Below are 16,810 nucleotides of genomic sequence, written 5' to 3' on the forward strand. Positions count from 1 at the left end.
GACTCGATATCTGGGGTCATCAGTTCCAGCCCCAGGTGGGGTGGAGAGATTACTTAAATAGAGACAACTTTAAAAAAAATCATAAAACACCCATAATCACATAGGGGAGCGAGGTGGGGGTCTCTTCTCTCTAGTCTCCTTCCCTCTTCAGACAGGAGCATCTCTAAAGCAAACCAACTCTGTTCTCAATAACCCCAAAGGCCTTGCCGGATGAACCTTCCCCCATTGTTATTCTGACCCAGTCTGTCCCTGCAAAAGATGTTATCCACACTGGCTAGCCGTAAAGGAGAAGGGAAAGGTGAAGAGTGAGGAATGCTTTCTTGCCAAAAATAATACCGAACACAGGTTTCAAATTCCACCTCTAGGAAATTGGTGGAGGGGTGTTATGGTGCATGGTGTGCGCGTGTGGGCACGTGTGCACGTGTCCACGCCAGCACGTGGGCCCGCATGTGCTCATATGCATGTTTACTGCTCTCTAGATTTCTGGGCACAACGTGTAGTAACCAAAGCCGAAAACTCCTACGGTGGAATCGGAACAGCACGGATGGAGAAAGCAGGCCTCCTATCCCAGGCAGGGCTTGGAAGGAAACAACGGCATAGCTTGCATATTTATCTGGGCCTTGGCGTCTCAGCAATGAAAAAGTTTGTGGAGTAAATGAGCAAAAGATGGAGAACTTTTCTGCTTTGTATTTATAGGTTTTGGCTTTCTCCAAACAATCCATCTTGAGCTATCCCCATAAAGCAGGCAAGCAGCCTCTGATGCTCGCATCTTGTGAGAAGTTTTACACTATTTGTTTTATTTTTTATATTTTGCCGTGGGAAACAATCTAGTTCTCTGCCACGGAGGCTGTCAGGCAGTAACAGAGTGCCTGAGCTCCTGCGGTTGTTTATGGGGCTTTCTGTGAAATGATTAGTCCTTTTCCACAGATGGGAAAAGCAATGAAAAAATCTCTCAGCAGCAACCATGAGTGGTCCATCTGTCCTCAGCTGTCCCCATGTCGCTGCTTGTTTGGTAGCTATCATACTGTTTGGCTAACCCAGGTGAGTCGTCTCACCTGGACGGTTATACTCTGCTACAGGGACTTTGAGAGGAGAAGGACCCATATGGGGAAGGACTTTAAATGATGCCTTACAAGGAAAGACAGAGGGCGTGGAAGGTGTCATCTACTGTGTCTCCTCGGGGACACTGCCCCATCTTCAAATACCCAGACAGCTATTATGTGGTAACTTCTTGAGCTTGCTTCCTGTGCCATCGAGGGATGTCCTTACTCGTGAGTCAGGTTATTTGCCAGGGTATCCTCCTTTCCGGGCACCTAACGTTAGTGTCCCTCACAGTCTTTTCTCTCCCTCCTTCCCATGTAAGCAAAATCATTGCTTCTCGTGGCTTTAAATATCATTTTTCAGCGGACGACTCCCAAATGTATATCCCTAGCCCAGATCAGTTTTCTAAAATGTAGACTTGTATGTTCAACTGCCGACTCACATCTCTACTTGATGTCTCCCTGACATTGCCAATGTAATATGTACGAAAATGAGTTCTTGATCCCCCTCCAACCCTCGTCTTGTCTTCCCACGACTTTCCCCATTACAGTCAATGGCACCAGCCTCTACCCCGTTGTTAACTCAAGAACCTGGGAGTCCGTTTTAGCACTTCTTCTCATTCATATGCCACATCAAACCCATCACCAAGCTCTGTTTATTCTCCCTCCAAACTATGCTTTGAGCTCCTCTACTTCCCTCCCCTTCAACCCCACCACCCCCATTCAAGCCTCTCAAAAGCACTAGTCCCCAGCTCTCCAACTGGTCTTCCCTGCCTCTAACCCTGAGTCTAGTGTTCAACACACAGCAGCCAGAGAGGCATCCAGAGCTCCCCATCTAATCGTGCCGCCCCCCGCTCAGACACTTCAGTGGTGCCCACTGCAGTTAGAATACATGCCCTGGGCTCCTCTGGATGCTTAACGACTGAGCCACCCAGGCGCCCCAGATTTTTTGTTTATAGAGAGAGAGCAGAAGCAAGAGAAGGGCAGAGGGAGAGGGAGAAGCAGACTCCCTGCTCAGGAGGGAGCCCAACATGAACTGAGCTGAAGGCAGACACCTAACCAACTGAGCCACCCAGGTACCATCCCCCTCTAAAATAAATAAATAAAATCTTTTAAATTTTTAAATAAACAAATAAAGACAGACAGACTTCCCATTGCCCTTGTCCATCTCCCAGTCCCCAGTCCAGGCTAGCTTAGTTCAGAGCACCAGCCCCTCCCCCAGCAGACTACCCATTGATGGAGTTCTGCAAGACCTACTTTTGGCAAATTTGAGGGACCAGAACTTTTTTTAGTTTCGATGTGTTCTCTTTTCCCACCCTAAATCATTCTCCCCAGAGAATCCCTCATTCATACGAGGAGTAAATGACTGCTAGCACCAACACCTTAATCCAATTACAGTGCCCGAAGCACCTGGCCCTCCTGTTATAATGCAGGCTCAGATGGGGGTGGGACTTCGGTGAGGCTGGGTGCTGATAGTTCACCGACTGGAGAAACGAGTCGCTTGGTTAATTGGCTCATGCTGCCATAACAAAATACCACGGGCTGAGAGGCTTGAGAAGAGAAATTTCTCACAGCTCTGGAGGTTTTGCAGCCAAAGATCAAGATACCGGCAAGGTAGGATCCGTTTGGAGACCTTTTTCCTTGGTTCGTAAGGCTGCTGCCATCTCGCTGGAGGCTCACATGAGCCCTTCCTGTGAGCACGGGGAGGGATCTGTCTGGAGTCTCTTCTTTAGAGCGCAGTAGTCCTACCTCATCAGGGCCCCACCCTTATGAACACATTTAATCTTGCTTCCTTCGTTAGAGGCCCCATCTCCAGACAGCTGAGAGTAAGGGCTTCAGCATATGAATTTTAGGGGGACAAAAACATTTAGTTCATAGCACTAGGGAACAGAACACTGGAGGGAGAATGTCCTACTCCGTCCTGTCACTGGGGAAAGCACGGACTCCTTGACGTCTGTATCAGGATGGACCTCGACACCAGGGATGATCAGACTAAAGGATTTATCAGTAACTGAGGCCAGTAGTATTTGTTGCTGGCAGGAAAAATCCATTGTCTAATTAGGAACCTCGGCATCCTAGAATTATGGGGGCAGAGCCTGTTTTCAATTCGTTTTAACAGAGCTTCTCTCTGTGGCAATTCTAGCCAATTAAGCCGACTCTGCAGGTGCCCAGGCAGAGCGGGCTTTGTGTATGGGCTATATTTAGTGCCCAGGTGGCAGGTGGACATCTGCCACACTGAGCCCAGCACTACCTTGCTCACCACCCAGGCAGTGTCGAGATGACGCCTGGGGGCTTGTGTGGCAACATGGAGGGCTTCCCCGCCCCCTAGTCCTGCACTAACCCAGACACCTCCCTCCCACCCCCCAGTGGCTTGGGGTAGCACAGTACCTCTTTGTGGGCACCTTGCTCTGGGCCTGCTGGCTTTTTAAGGGCCTATGGAAAATGAAACCGAATTTAAAATGTATGCTTTTAAGAGAGAAAAATGTCTAGATTGAGGGGTGCCTGGCTCACTCAGCTGGAGGAGCTTGTGACTCTTGATCTCAGAGTTGTGAGTTCAAGCCCCACATTAGGTATAGAGATTACTTAATCTTTTATTTTATTTGTTTAAAATAGAGCACACAAGCAGGGGTGGGGGGGCAGAGGAAGAGGGAGAGGGAGAAGCAAACTCCCTGCTGAGCAGGGAGTCCCATGCAGGGATCAATCCCAGAACCCGGGGATCATGACCTGAGCCAAAGGCAGACACTTAACCAACTGAGCCACCCAGGCACCCCCAGAGTATTTAAAGATCTTAAAAAGAAATTTCTAATTTGAAATTAGCAGATGTTAATTAACTACCCAGGAAATGTCAGTGAGCACCTACAATTGAATTCCACTGTTATATAAATGCCTAATAAATATGTGGTTATGTTATTATATAATGTATTTATAGATGACAATAAGAACAATGTGGGTATTTTAGAACACTAACATGGATAAAAGTCCTTTCCAGTTTCCTGAAGCAAAGAGACATCCTTAAAATGAGTTATGGGTACGTTGTAATGTTTGATGTGATGTGACCCCCTCATATTAGCATGCCCAGGCCTGGCCCAGGCGTGTTTTCTAATGGCCGTGAAGGCCCCGACCCTTGGACAACGCCTGATTCTCATTCAGTCTGTTGCTGAGGTTGTGAGGACTCTCACCTTGGCCTGATGTGTTCCCGGCACCACCCAGGCCAGACGCTCTGCCACAGAACTTCTCAGGGAGTCCTCCTGAAACCCCCTGCAACATGGGGTGTGCTTGTTTAGCATGTGGTTTGCGACCTGGAGACCTACTGGGTCACATTCCCCGGGAGAGGGCCCCGAGAAGCTGCACTGTGGCCAGGCTCCCAGCCGACTCAAATACACAGTCAGGTATTGGAAGCCAAGCTCTGGAGGCCCTGCCTCCTGTTTGGCGGAGGACTGCCCAGAGTCAGTACGAAGTGGGTCTGGAGGTGTGAGCCGGGACCTCTGAGGTGCCATGCCAGAGGGCTGGGGCCAAAGCCGGGACCCAGGCAAGGTGTCTGGGGGCTGGCAGGGGCAGCAGGTAAAACCAAGAGATTGGGGCTTGTGCCCTTCTGGCTCCTGAATTCTCTCACCTGACCCAGGACAGGCGGACAGACAGCTGAGTCCTGGAGCTCCTTGGGGCTTGATTCCATGTCCAGAGCAAGACTAAAGGGACAGACATAGGGGCATGGGAGGACTTGTATGCACTCACTGACCCATACATTTGGTATACATTCCTTCATCTGCTATTGATTGAACACTTATTTTGTACCAGACCCTGGGCCAGGCCCTGGCCATTTAGCCATGAACGAAAATGAATATTGTTCCCTGTGTTGTGAGGCACACAGATCTGGCACAGCCACCTGGCAGATGCTGACAGGACAGCTGAAGGCTGGTGAGAGCAGCTGGGAAGTGGAGATGAGGTCATGGGCCAGAGGAAGTGGTCCCTCTCACTCTAGGTAGGGAAGGGTCCAGCCCGGGGGGTGTCTGTGGAATGTCTGCTGAAGGTTCTGTACCTGTAACTGATTAACCTGTAAGTCTCCTCACCTGCCTCTTTCCCCTGTTCCATCTGCCTCCAGTTGCCATCCATTCTGTTTCCAAAAACATCTCTTGCTACTGTCCAATTGTCTTCATTTCCACTGCTACTATCTCAGCCCAAGCAACTGTCCTCTCCTGCCCAGGAAGATGGCAGGAGCCACCCATGGGCCCTATCATTGCAGCTCTGTTCTTCACCATCTCCAAAGCATTATCATCTTAGCTTCCCGCCAGGGACGTGGATCCCCTGTGTAAAGCCCTTCCAGTGACTTCCCCTGGGGCATTCAGGATAAAATCAAAACTAACTCTAACATGGCCATAAGACTTCTGATAATTTAGCCCTGGGCTTCCTCATGGACCTTTTCTTATGCCAGTGTCCCACTGGCTCCCTCTGCTTCCTGCCAAGTCTGTCAGGCCAAGGACACTCACACACCTAGAATGCCTTTCCTCACTTCCTTTCCCATTGCCTAAGTGATTGTTGCTTATCCTTTTGTCACTTCCACAGAGAAGGCTTCCTTAACTACTCCCCACCCCCAAGGTAGATGAGGTCTCTTAGCTCTTTTACTTTTCTTTTATTTTCAAAGCACTTATGTGGTAATTATATATTGTGATTATTTAATGACTGGATCATAAGCTTTTCCAGGCAGAGATCTGATCTGTTTTATACTTTTTGGTGGACACAGTGCCCAGCACATTGGTGCTCAATAAATACATGTCAAACGACTGAGCAAGCATGGACATGGTGTGCATGTTCTAAAGTGTCTATCTTTGGGACAGGAGTCATGGGAAATTCAAGAAGAATAAAGTCATAGTCCCTGAATTTTAATAGATTTAAGAAAGTATTTCTTTTTTTTTTTAATTTTATTTATTTATTTGTGAGACAGAGATCACAACTAGGCAGAGAAGCAGGCAGAGAGAGAGGAGGAAGCAGGCTTCCCGCTGAGCAGAAAGCCTGATGCGGGGCTCAATCCCAGGACGCTGGGATCATGACCTGAGCCGAAGGCAGAGGCTTTAACCCACTGAGCTTCAGTCACCACAAGAAAGTATTTCTTAATCAGGACATTGGGTTAGTTGTCTGCTACTGAATAAAAAAATTACCCCCAAATTTAGCAGCTTAAGGCAAACATGTATAATCTCACATTTTTTAGTAGGTCAGGTGTTTGGAAGGCATTTAGCGGGGGGGGGGATCTGCCTCTGGTCCTCTCATGAGGACAAGGCTGTAGTCATCTGATGGCTTGACTGGGGCAGGAAAATTCATTTCCAAGATGGCTCACTCACATGCTGCCATTACTACTGGTTGTTTCTTAGTGGCCCTAATTTGTCACCACGTGGACCTTTTTTAGGGCCACATAAGTTTCCTTCTGACCTTGACATGGTGGCTAAATTCCTCCAGAGCAGGTGATCCAAGAGAGCACAACCCAGAAGTCAAAATGCCTTTTATGAGCCTTGGGATTCACACTGTGTCATCTCTGCCACCTCCTATTGGTTGTACAGGTCAGCTCCACTTACTGAGGAAGAATTACACAGGGACATGAACTCCATGTGAGGATCTGTGGGAGCTATTGTGAAGGCTGGATACCAAGTGCTGAAATGTAGCACCCTGTGTGTAAGCATGAATTCAAGGAAGGGGATGATCTCTGGTCTGATGAAAGTGGTCAATTCACTCTGTATCCTGAAGAATGACTACTGGAGAATTGTCTGTAAGTGGAGAGAAGGCAGGTGAGGTAGGAGCATAAACAAAGGCTCTGGAGCAGGAAATGGACATCATGAATTTATTAATCAGAGAGGAACATGGTGTGGCTGGAACAGAGAGTGTTTATAGTTTCTGATAGAGGTAATAAGATGATATAGTTAGATGAGAACTAATCAAAAAGAACCTTGGAAGCCAGGCAATGACTTTCTGTTCTGATGGGTTGTCAATAAGGAGCAACGATCAGTGTTACGATGTCTGACCAGGATGAAAGCAGAGCTTTAGGAGCATAATCTAGGGGCATCTTGTAGGATAGTGTAATCTGGGGATAGACTGAAGGGAGAGCCATGAGCCTTGGCCTGGTGAGAACCTGAAATAAGATCTTCATGATGAGAGTGGAAGGGAGGCAGAGTTTTAAGTGTTATTATTAGAGGAAAGAGAAATGGAAGGTGAGGTGGAGAGATGGGTCTGCATCTCACTTTCTCCATGCACAGAATGGGGAGGGGGCCGGTTAGTGCCTATTCACCCACCCCCCATCCCTGGGTTGAGCACCATGGGATTTGGTGGATATGAAATGACTTTGATGGGAGAGAAAATATAGACACTGAAGGGATCACTATTGTTGTAGGAACAACTCACTTGGTGAGCAGTGTTTATTCTAGGACAGAGGGAGGTAAGGTTGGGAAAAGAAGAGAGGATATTCGGAGTCATATCTGTCCAGCTCCCCCTCCTTCTACTCCATTCATTCATTGTGGGTCCAAAATCTAGCACCTCTCTCTTCCCCTCTCTTTGTGCCCCACAGTTAGCAAGTTGCAATCCGTATACTTGATTCCATGCATCCTAGGGGGAACCCGAAATCTCCTCCTTCTCCTCTGTTCACTACAGGCACACAGCAGTCAAGAGACTGTGCTGGGGGAGCACCAGCACCAGCCAGCTACTGCTTTAGACTGAGCAGCCTGAGAGACTAGGTCTTGCCAAGCCTGAAGATGTGCCCCCAGAGGCACAGAGGCGGAGAGCTGACCCAGGCCTCATGCTTTGACCTGCAGGGTCTTAACCTCCACATCTCATCTCTCCTGATCCACTTAGTTCCTTGCCCCAAATTGATTTGCAGAGAAGACACAATGGATTATTTCTCACTATTGTTAATAACAATGAGATTCTGTATTTGAATTCTTATCATTTCCAAGTACTTTGACAAACATCACCACTAAGGGGCACATAACTGACGACGGCATTGTTCTGTATTGAGTCCTCATTTCACAACTTCCCACCTGGTGAGTTCTGATCCGTAAGCCTCAATCTCCCCATCTATGAAATGGGTTAGCAATAGAACTACCCTTGTTGAGCAACAGCGATGATTGAATGGAACTCAGCAAGGTGTCTGGCGGGTCATGGCAATAGGGCAGAGCTCCCACTCTCAAAATGCCTGCAGGCTGGTTGGAAAGACATGTGAAAAGAAAAAAGTCTTGCTTTTTTGGGCTGCCTGGGCTTTTGTTAATAAATTTCCAGCGGGACGTTTCCGCCACTTGCCTTTTTTTAGAGACACGAAGAGAGGAGAATTGAAAACATTTCCTATGTTGAAATGAAAGGCACTATTTAATCTTGCCACCATCTGCCTTCCCTCCAGGCTGGGAGCCCACAGGCCCAGCTCCCCGTTTCCTAGCGACAGGACAGGCACACCTTCCCCATTAGAGAAAAACACCCACTGTGGGGGAATGCTCCTGCCCCAGGGAACTGTGAACAGTTGTCCCAGAGCAGAAGGGGACCCAGCCTTCCTGGTTGAGTCTTGGAACAGGCTGCGCTGTTCCTCCTTCCCTGGGGTCACTCTGCAGCTGGGCTGGCACTTAGTTTGCAAAGTCCTTGAGGGTGATGCTCCATGCCCCCAAACCCCTCCTCCTCCCCAACAAAGCTCAAAGGCTGTCTCCGTTTCCTAGAGCTGCCATAACAAAATACCACAAGCGGGGTGGCTTCCAACAGCAGAAATTCATACTCTCATAATTCCAGAGGTCAGAAGCAAAATCAAGGCATTGGCCGGGTTGGTCCCTTCTAGCGCCTCTGCGGGAGACCAGACCCATGTCTGTCCCTAGGTTCTGGTGGCTCTGGCAACCACTGACATCTCTTGGTTTGTGGATGCCTCAATCTGCCTGCATCCTCGAGTGGCTTTCCCCATCTCTTGACCTCTTTCCTCATCAGGGCACCTGTCACTGGATTTAGGGCCCACCCTAATCCAGAATGATCTCCTCTTGAGATCCTTACCTTAATTATACTTTTAGAGACCGTTTTTCAAAATCCTATTCTGAGGCTCCTGGCAGACAAATCTCTTTTTGGGTGGGGGAGTGGGCATTACTCAATCTACCGGTGGGGGCTATGCTGTCACTGTGGCGCTTCTGGTCCAGGTGAGAAGGTTTGGCCAGCTGCTCTCAGGGACATTATTTGGGATGCCCCTTGATTCACAGCCACAAGATGTGTATTTTGAAAGTGGAGCTTGGACCAGCACAATTGCATAACCCAAGAGGATGTAGCCCCCATGGTGGGACACCTGGTGTGGTGATTCTGCAGGGACACCCTATCTGACAAGGTGTCTTCCCAGGGATCCTGTGCCCTGAGTGACAGCAGCCAGGCCCATGCAGCTGGGCAAAGAGCAGAGTCATGCTTGCTGCCCCAACACCCTTCATCCTCCCTGGGCGGGGAGATAGGCGGACTGCCCCACTGGTGGTCCTGGCCCACCCTCCAAGGGGCCCCCCAGGCTCAGGGAATGACCCACCCTCTTTCCTCTTCCTCTCACCACCTCTGGATTTGGGAGGGTCTCCTGTTCCCCAAATATCCCCCTCACTGCTGGCTGAAACCCAGCCATCTGAAATCCATTTCTTTCAGTCCTTATTATTATTTTTAAAACGTACTGTGCAGGGAAGCCTTGGTGGCTCAGTCAGTTGAGGGTCTGACTTCAGCTTAGGTCATGGTCCCCAGGTCTTGGGATCGAGCCCGACATCGGGGTCTCCGCTCCGCAGGGAGCCTACTTTCCCCTCTTCCTCTGCCTCTCCCCGCTGGTTGTCCTCTTTCTTGCTCTCTCTCTCTCAAATGAATAACTTTTTAAAAAATAATAAAAAGCCTGTGCAACCACAAAGCTATCATATGAATTTATTTTTTGTTTTTAATTTTAATTTTTAAGATTTAATTTGTTTGACAGATCACAAGTAGGCAGAGAGGCAGGCAGAGAGAGAGTGGGGGAAGCAGGCTCCCCACTGAGCAGAGAGCCCGATGTGGGGCTTGATCCCAGAACCCTGAGATCATGACCTGAGCCTAAGGCAGAGGCTCAACTCACTGAGCCACCTAGGTGCCCCGATATTTTTAAATTTTTATTATTATTTTTTATTTTTAAAAATGTATTTGCGAGAAAGAGAGAGAGAAAAAAACAAAAAACACGAGCAGTGGGGAGCAGCAGAGGGAGCCTGATGTGGGGTTCAATCCCAGGACCCTGGGATTACGACTTGAGCCAAAGGCAAACACTTAACTGATTTTTATTGATTTATTTTAAGATTTTGTGTATTTATTTGACAGACAAATCACAAGAAGGCAGAGAGAGAGAAGGGAGGAAGCAGGCTCCCTGCTGAGCAAAGAGCCCAATGTGGGACTCACTCCCAGGACCCTGGGATCATGACCTGAGCCAAAGGCAGAGGCTTTAACCCACTGAGCCACCCAGGTGCCCCTTTTATTCATTTTTAATAGGTAATACATTGTCATAGTTCCAGATTCAAAAGAAACAAAAGGACACTCTGTGAAGATTCTCCTTCCCACTCCTGTCTCCCAGCCACCCAGGGCACCTGTCCAGAAGCCACTGATGTTTCAGTCCCAAGTGTGCCCCCGAGATAAACATATAGTCCCAGATCGGCATCTTGCCCTCTTCTGCACAAATGGTAACTACTATACCTAGTTTTGCAGCTCAGTGTTTTCACCTCACAATGTATTTTGGGGGCTCCTTCCACACCCCTCACAGAGAGCTTGCTCTTGTATTTTTTTTAAAAGGTTTTATTTATTTGAGAGAGAGACAGGGAGAGCATGAGTGAGGAGAAGGTCAGAGAGAGAAGCAGACCCCCCGTGGAGCTGGGAGCCCGATGCGGGACTCGATCCCAGGACTCCAGGATCATGACCTGAGCCAAAGGCAGTCGTCCAACCAACTGAGCCACTCAGGCGTCCCGCTCTTGTATTTTTTAAGTGGTGGAAGGACCCACAGTGTGCAAGCCCCGTGGCATGTTCCCCATACCCTGTTGATGGACACACGGGCTGTTGGCTAGGTTTCCTGCTCCTGGAAACAAGGCCACAGTGAATAACCTTAGGTGTGCATCGTGTCTCGTGCGAATGGGAATAAACCTCTAGAGTACATTGCAAGAAGTGGCCTGGCCTGGGGCCCCTTCCTCCCACCGTACACCTTCTGGAAGGCACTCAGGCCCTGGACTGAACAGCACAGCCTCCAAGGGCCTGGCTGGTTTATTTGAAGATGGTGAGCACTCTGCAGGTGGAAATGTGAAATCCATCTTGATGGGGGTGTTTAGGGATGCCACAGAGTAACTCAGATGCAATTCAAGACCTTATCACTGTTTTTTAAGATTTTGTTTGTTTGTCAGAGAGAAAGCACACAAGCAGTGGGAGAAGCAGGCAGAGGGAGAAACTGGCTCCCCAGTGAGCAGGGACCCAGATATGGGACTTAATCCTAGGACCCTGGGATCATGACGTGGAGCCGAAGGGAGATGCTTAACTGACTGAGCCACCCGGGTGCTCAAGACCATATAATTTCTATGTTGCTGTTAAACCTGGCTCATGCCTTGCCTCAGCCTGTGTCGATTCCTCAGGGTGGGCTGGCTCAGGCTCTTCCCTGTGACCTTGGCCAGCCACTCACCCTCTCTGGGACAGTGAGTACTTGAATCCTTGTCATTCCTTCTTTTTCAGACTTGCGGAAGGGTAAGAAAATGTTCCACAGCCCCCTGCAAGTCATGTCCCAACAGCAATCACACTCTATTTATTAATAATTACAGTAGCCGTGAAACAAGAGTAAACCCCATTTCACTCTCTGGCTGGTGTATTTATTTCCAATTTTATGTCCTTGACTCTGTGAAAGAAAAATAAGTTTGAGGAATGTATTTCATTCTGGGCTGACCTGGCCTGCGAGGGCAGTGGGGGTTGCAGGCAGATCTGTGGAGTCTGGCCCTGCAGACCCTGAGGGGCAGGGGAGTTTGCTGTGGATGCCTCCTGGGCCAGGTTAAGGGTAGGGTATCTTTGAGGATTTTCTGCCTGGAGGCCTTGAGTACGGACAGCTAACATTTTCCTGGTGCTTTCTCAGTTAATCTGTGATTCAGTCAAATTCTTAGTAATACCAGATGTAAGCAGAAAAATAAACTAGTTTTTGGGGGGGTAAGGGAACTCAGAGACTTGCCTTAAATTTGAAGCAGGCAGCTCAGAGACCAGATGGGAACCAGTACAAGACAAAGCAGCCGGGAGCTCAGATCACTCCCCGGAAACGAGGATGTGAGGACCCCACGGCTTCAGGCAATAGATGTCACCACAGGGAGGATGGCCACTGCCCGGTCTGAACACAGGACACCAGAGGCTGAGGTGGCCTGTTACTGTTAATTGTCATCCTGTTGTCTACCTCAGCCACCAAGGTGGGCCCAATGGGGTGGCCTCTGTGTCTGCTCTTATAAGTCACCTACTTGAAAATAAGTATCCCTTCCTGCCCCAGTGCCTGATGTGTGGAACCTGGGTCACTGTCCACAGCCCAACTACTCCAACCACAAGGGAGGTGGAAGGAAGCGGGTGGCCTTTTCAGCTTCTAGGATGGGAAGCCAGCCTGCTCCTCCAAAGACTTAGGGAGTGGGATCCTCCCTGCTAAGGAGGGGGTGTCAGATGTAGGATGGCAGAAAGGCAGCTATCATGACTCACTGCACCACAGTCTCGGGATTTGGGTTACTATAAGCATATCCTACTTGGTGCTGGGGTGGTGTCTTTACCCGAATCAGGGCTCCTGGGATCTATATATGGAGATCTCTGCGCAGAGCCGTCTGCCCTAGAGCTTACTGCTCACAGTCAGCTCACCATTAGCGGATTATTGGCCAATGCCACATCTTTTCCATCCTTTCCAACAGTGGTAATGGTAGGCCTGGAGCACACCCCCACATCCATTTGAAACCCACACCCGTTAAGCTGCCACAATAGCTCCTTTTAGTCATGAAAATAATGCTGTTTATTGGAAGATATTTGCTGGGAAGCAAAGAACTTGGTAGAAAAATAGGATGTTAGGGCAGAGATGTAGCCTGGGGCTGTCTGCCAGGCTAGCTGCCTGGAGCTGACCAGGGAGGGGCCCGGAGGGCTGCCTGGGGCTCCACCACTGGTGGTCACTATGTAGCTCGGTGTCACACCACGGGGGTCCTCTCTGGGGGGGGTCAGTGAGGGAGGCATGCCCGAGCTCCGTTGCGCAGTGAGCAGCAGAGCACAGAGATGCCTGGCCGTGGCTGCACATCGTAGGACTCAGGAACAGGTGGTGGCAAGGGTGACTTTGTCCAGCCTATGAGTGTTACAGATGCGGAAACCCAGGTGCAGAAAGAGGGGCAGGGAGCTACCCAGGGCGACTCCACAGCTCAGGGGCAGAGTATGGTCCTGGATTAGGTCCCCACCCTACCCTCCCCACCTCCCCACCCAGGATGCTGACACAGGTGATGAGAACGGGAATATGAACCACCAGGGGACCTTGCTGGAATGCAGACTTTGATTGGGGGTGGGGAGGGGCTGGCTGAGAGTGTGTTTCTAACCAGCACCTTCTAGGAGCCAGGCTTTAGAGCAGTGGTTTGCACCCTGGTGGTGCTTGAGAATCACTTGGGGTGTGTTCATAAAATATGGATGCTTGGAACCAGAGCTCATGGAGCTGGAGGTGGTCAGTGAGCCTCACAGACACTGGGTTGAGGAGAACTGCAGTAGAGGCCACCAGTGAGAAGGGGTTTCAGGAGGCCAGCAAGCGTTCTCTCTTCCAGCTGTTATGGCTAAAACCGCTCAGGTCGTGGCTGAGTTTGTACAAGCCAACACCTCCCAGAAAGGTGCAGTGCCCCTGAAATGGGGCTCCTTAAGCAGAGGTGCTGGGCACCAGGAGCACTGGGAGGAAAAAGCCAGGGAGGGAGGGTGTGTAGAGGGGAGGATGGAGCCAGGAGGCACATTCTTTTTTAAAGATTTTATTTATTATTTATTTGACAGAGAGAGAGAGCGTGTTAGCCCAAGCAGGGGGAGTGGCAGGCAGAGGCAGAGGGAGAAGCAGACTCCTGTGGAGCAGGGAGCCCAAGGCAGTACTTGATCCCAGGACTGTGGGATCATGACCTGAGCTGAAGGGAGACTCTTAACCGACTGAGCCCCCCGGGGTATCCCCAGGAGGCATGTTTTATGGCCGGCCCAGCTTGGGCTGTGAGAGAAGACCTTAGCAAGCCCACATGGGGAGGGGCCTGACAGGTTTGATACCTGAGGGCTGGGGGAGGGGTACAATGAAGGACCCCCCCTACCAGCGGGGCCACTAGCAGGCTGAGTGGTCTGCCTCAAGCAGCTTGAGTTCCACCTTTCCCTGGGGTGCAGGCGGGCCCCTCTCTGGCCACTGCTGTTGCCATGACACCCCCTCCCCGACAGGGCCTGGTTTCCCTTTCAGGGTCTGGCCTTAAGGTGAACCTCCCTGCCCAGCACAACTGAGGCATCCCTTTTCCAGAGGGATGTCATTCATTCGGGAGGGATCTCTGTCAAACAGAATGAAGGAAGTGAACAGTGCTGATGGAAAGGTGTAGCTCTGTGACTACTGCCGTGGATGAGCTCCCCTGGGGAATACCAGCTCCACCTGGGGCTCCAGAGGGGCACACTCTGTGCCCTCTTAGAGAACAGTGAGGCCCTGGAGCAAATGAAGGGTCTGCAAATTCCCATTAGCTTTATTTAATCCAGTATTTCCAAATTCATTTGGACCATGGAACTCTTTTATTGCGTTACGACCATTCATGTTCTGGAAGGCCCACTGTGGGATTGAGACCCCCCTTTCTAGGAGACTCCAGGACAGGACTGATGCCCGAGTATCTCAGATCTGGAGGCTCAGGGCCAGCTGGAGGCTGAGGTGTGACTCTATACCTCCAGCATTCCTGCAGTCCAGAGAGCCCTCCAGAGCCTTCCTCCCTGAGGACATTTAGAGGGAGCCTGGCCCAAACAACACCTTGGTTTTGGACTTCTGGCTTTCAGCCCTGTGACAAAATCGATTTATGTCTTAAGCCTCCAAGTTTGTGGTGATTTCTTTCAACAGCCTTAAGAAATTAACACAATTATTTGGTTGCCTTGAGGAGGTTTCCTGGCCCACTGGCTACCTGGGTTCTAGCCTCACATACAATGCCCCCTCACCCCACTTTTGATGTGGTCTGCCCTCAAGGGCCTGGGTCTTGCAGCTCTCTAGGGGCCCCTTGGGTTGGGGGGTCTCCCCACAGAATCTCCTAAGTCCCCTCCTCAGCTGGGGGCTGGTATCTGGAGATGGGTTTCAGGCCAGGAACCTTTCTTTCTCGGCACCCAGGTCCCTTGAATCCATGCTGGTTTGTGAAGGGCGTTGCTGGCCGGGAGCACAGATCTCAGAGAAAAAAGGTGCAGGCCCTTTATGAGTGTGGGGACGTTGCAGTGGCTCCTACCTGCTGTAGAAGGCCAAAGCAACTGCAAGCCTAGCCTAGAAATGGGTCTCTGCAAGCCATGGGCCCCTGATTTCCTCCTTCCACCTGCTGCTGGAGTCCCACAGGCTGGGATACCCAGGGGTTTGGCCTCCAGGTCCCCTAGAGGGACTAGGGAAGCTGGGGTGGGGTGGACCTCAGCCAAAGTCATCTGAAGGGGAATTGTGTCCTTCCCCCAAAACTGGGGGAGAGGGAAGAGGGAGGGAGGGCCAGGAAGAGACTCAGCAGGAATCACACACCCCTAGGACGTGGGACACCTGCTTTCATGGGCTGTGTGATCACTAATGCATTATTGAACTTTTCTTTGTCTCAGTTTCTCCTATAAAATAAGAGCTTTGCTTTTGATCACCCGTAAGTTCCTATGTTCTCTCTGTCACCAAAAGTCTCTAAGACCAAATGGGGTACCAGGTTTTAGGGTGGGGTTCAAAGTTAAAGAGAACATCAGACTTGCCCTGGAAGTGAGTGCAGTCTGGTGGGGAAAGCTAGACACTCACCAGTGACAGAAGTCCTTCCCAGAGGACAGTGGGAATGGGGACCCTCTTACAGGATGGGCTGCATACCAGAATCAGCCGCCTGAACCCCAGAGGAACCACCAGGGGTCCTGGAGTAGAACCCTGGGGGTCCCAATGTGGAGCCAGGGCAGAGTACCCCAAGGGAGGAGGATACTAGATGGCAGGGTGGGTCGGGGGAGACCTCTTGGACCGAAGTAGGAAAGGGGCAGAAACCTAAAAGAAGACAGACTTAAATTCATATTCATGTCAGGTTTCTGGGCTTACATGGTATAAACTGGTGTAAAAGGTGAAGGGGAAATTGGTATTTAAGGGTGGCTGAATTGATTTGTATTGAAAAGGGCAGGAAGTGAGCAGGGGGAGCCCTGAAATTTGGGTTTTGAGAATGCGTGAAGGAGGGGAGCAATTTTGGGGTAGCTGAGCCATGATGGAAATAGCCACCAATGTGTCCTCTATGCTAAGGTTATAAGCTGCATTTTGTGTCTTTTCAAATGACTATAGTAAATATTGACATTGCTTTTCAGTTACTCCTACTTGGAGGCCAGACTGATGATTCTTTGGATACTGAGGCTGACTTTCCAGGTAAGTGAAACCACCTGTTCCTGGGGGGTGCAGGGAGGTGGGGCCTGCCTAAGAGGGAGAAATGCAGAGCAAGACCCCATGTATCTTGTGGCCTGAGTCAAGGTCAACCACAGACCTTCTCCCTTTTTCCCCTGCCAACTTCCCAGCTCTTTGTCTCATGGTGATCAGTTAAGATTAGAACTGTTGGTCCCCCAGAAACCAGCTAGACACAGATTAC

The 16,810-nt window shown here is 50.1% G+C and overlaps 1 long non-coding RNA gene across 1 annotated transcript in view; it reads left to right on the forward strand.

Moving 5' to 3' along the window:
• The first annotated feature begins 2,549 nt into the window (after positions 1 to 2,549).
• LOC122915695 overlaps positions 2,550 to 16,810 on the forward strand; it is a 59,053-nt gene continuing 44,792 nt past the window's right edge. Inside the window, exons 1-2 of the long non-coding RNA XR_006386076.1 lie at positions 2,550 to 2,654; positions 16,536 to 16,593. This is a non-coding gene — a long non-coding RNA (uncharacterized LOC122915695). The remainder of the gene's footprint in view (positions 2,655 to 16,535; positions 16,594 to 16,810) is intronic.

The sequence above is a fragment of the Neovison vison genome, chromosome 8, assembly GCF_020171115.1.
Source record: "Neovison vison isolate M4711 chromosome 8, ASM_NN_V1, whole genome shotgun sequence".
Lineage (NCBI taxonomy): Eukaryota > Metazoa > Chordata > Mammalia > Carnivora > Mustelidae > Neogale > Neogale vison.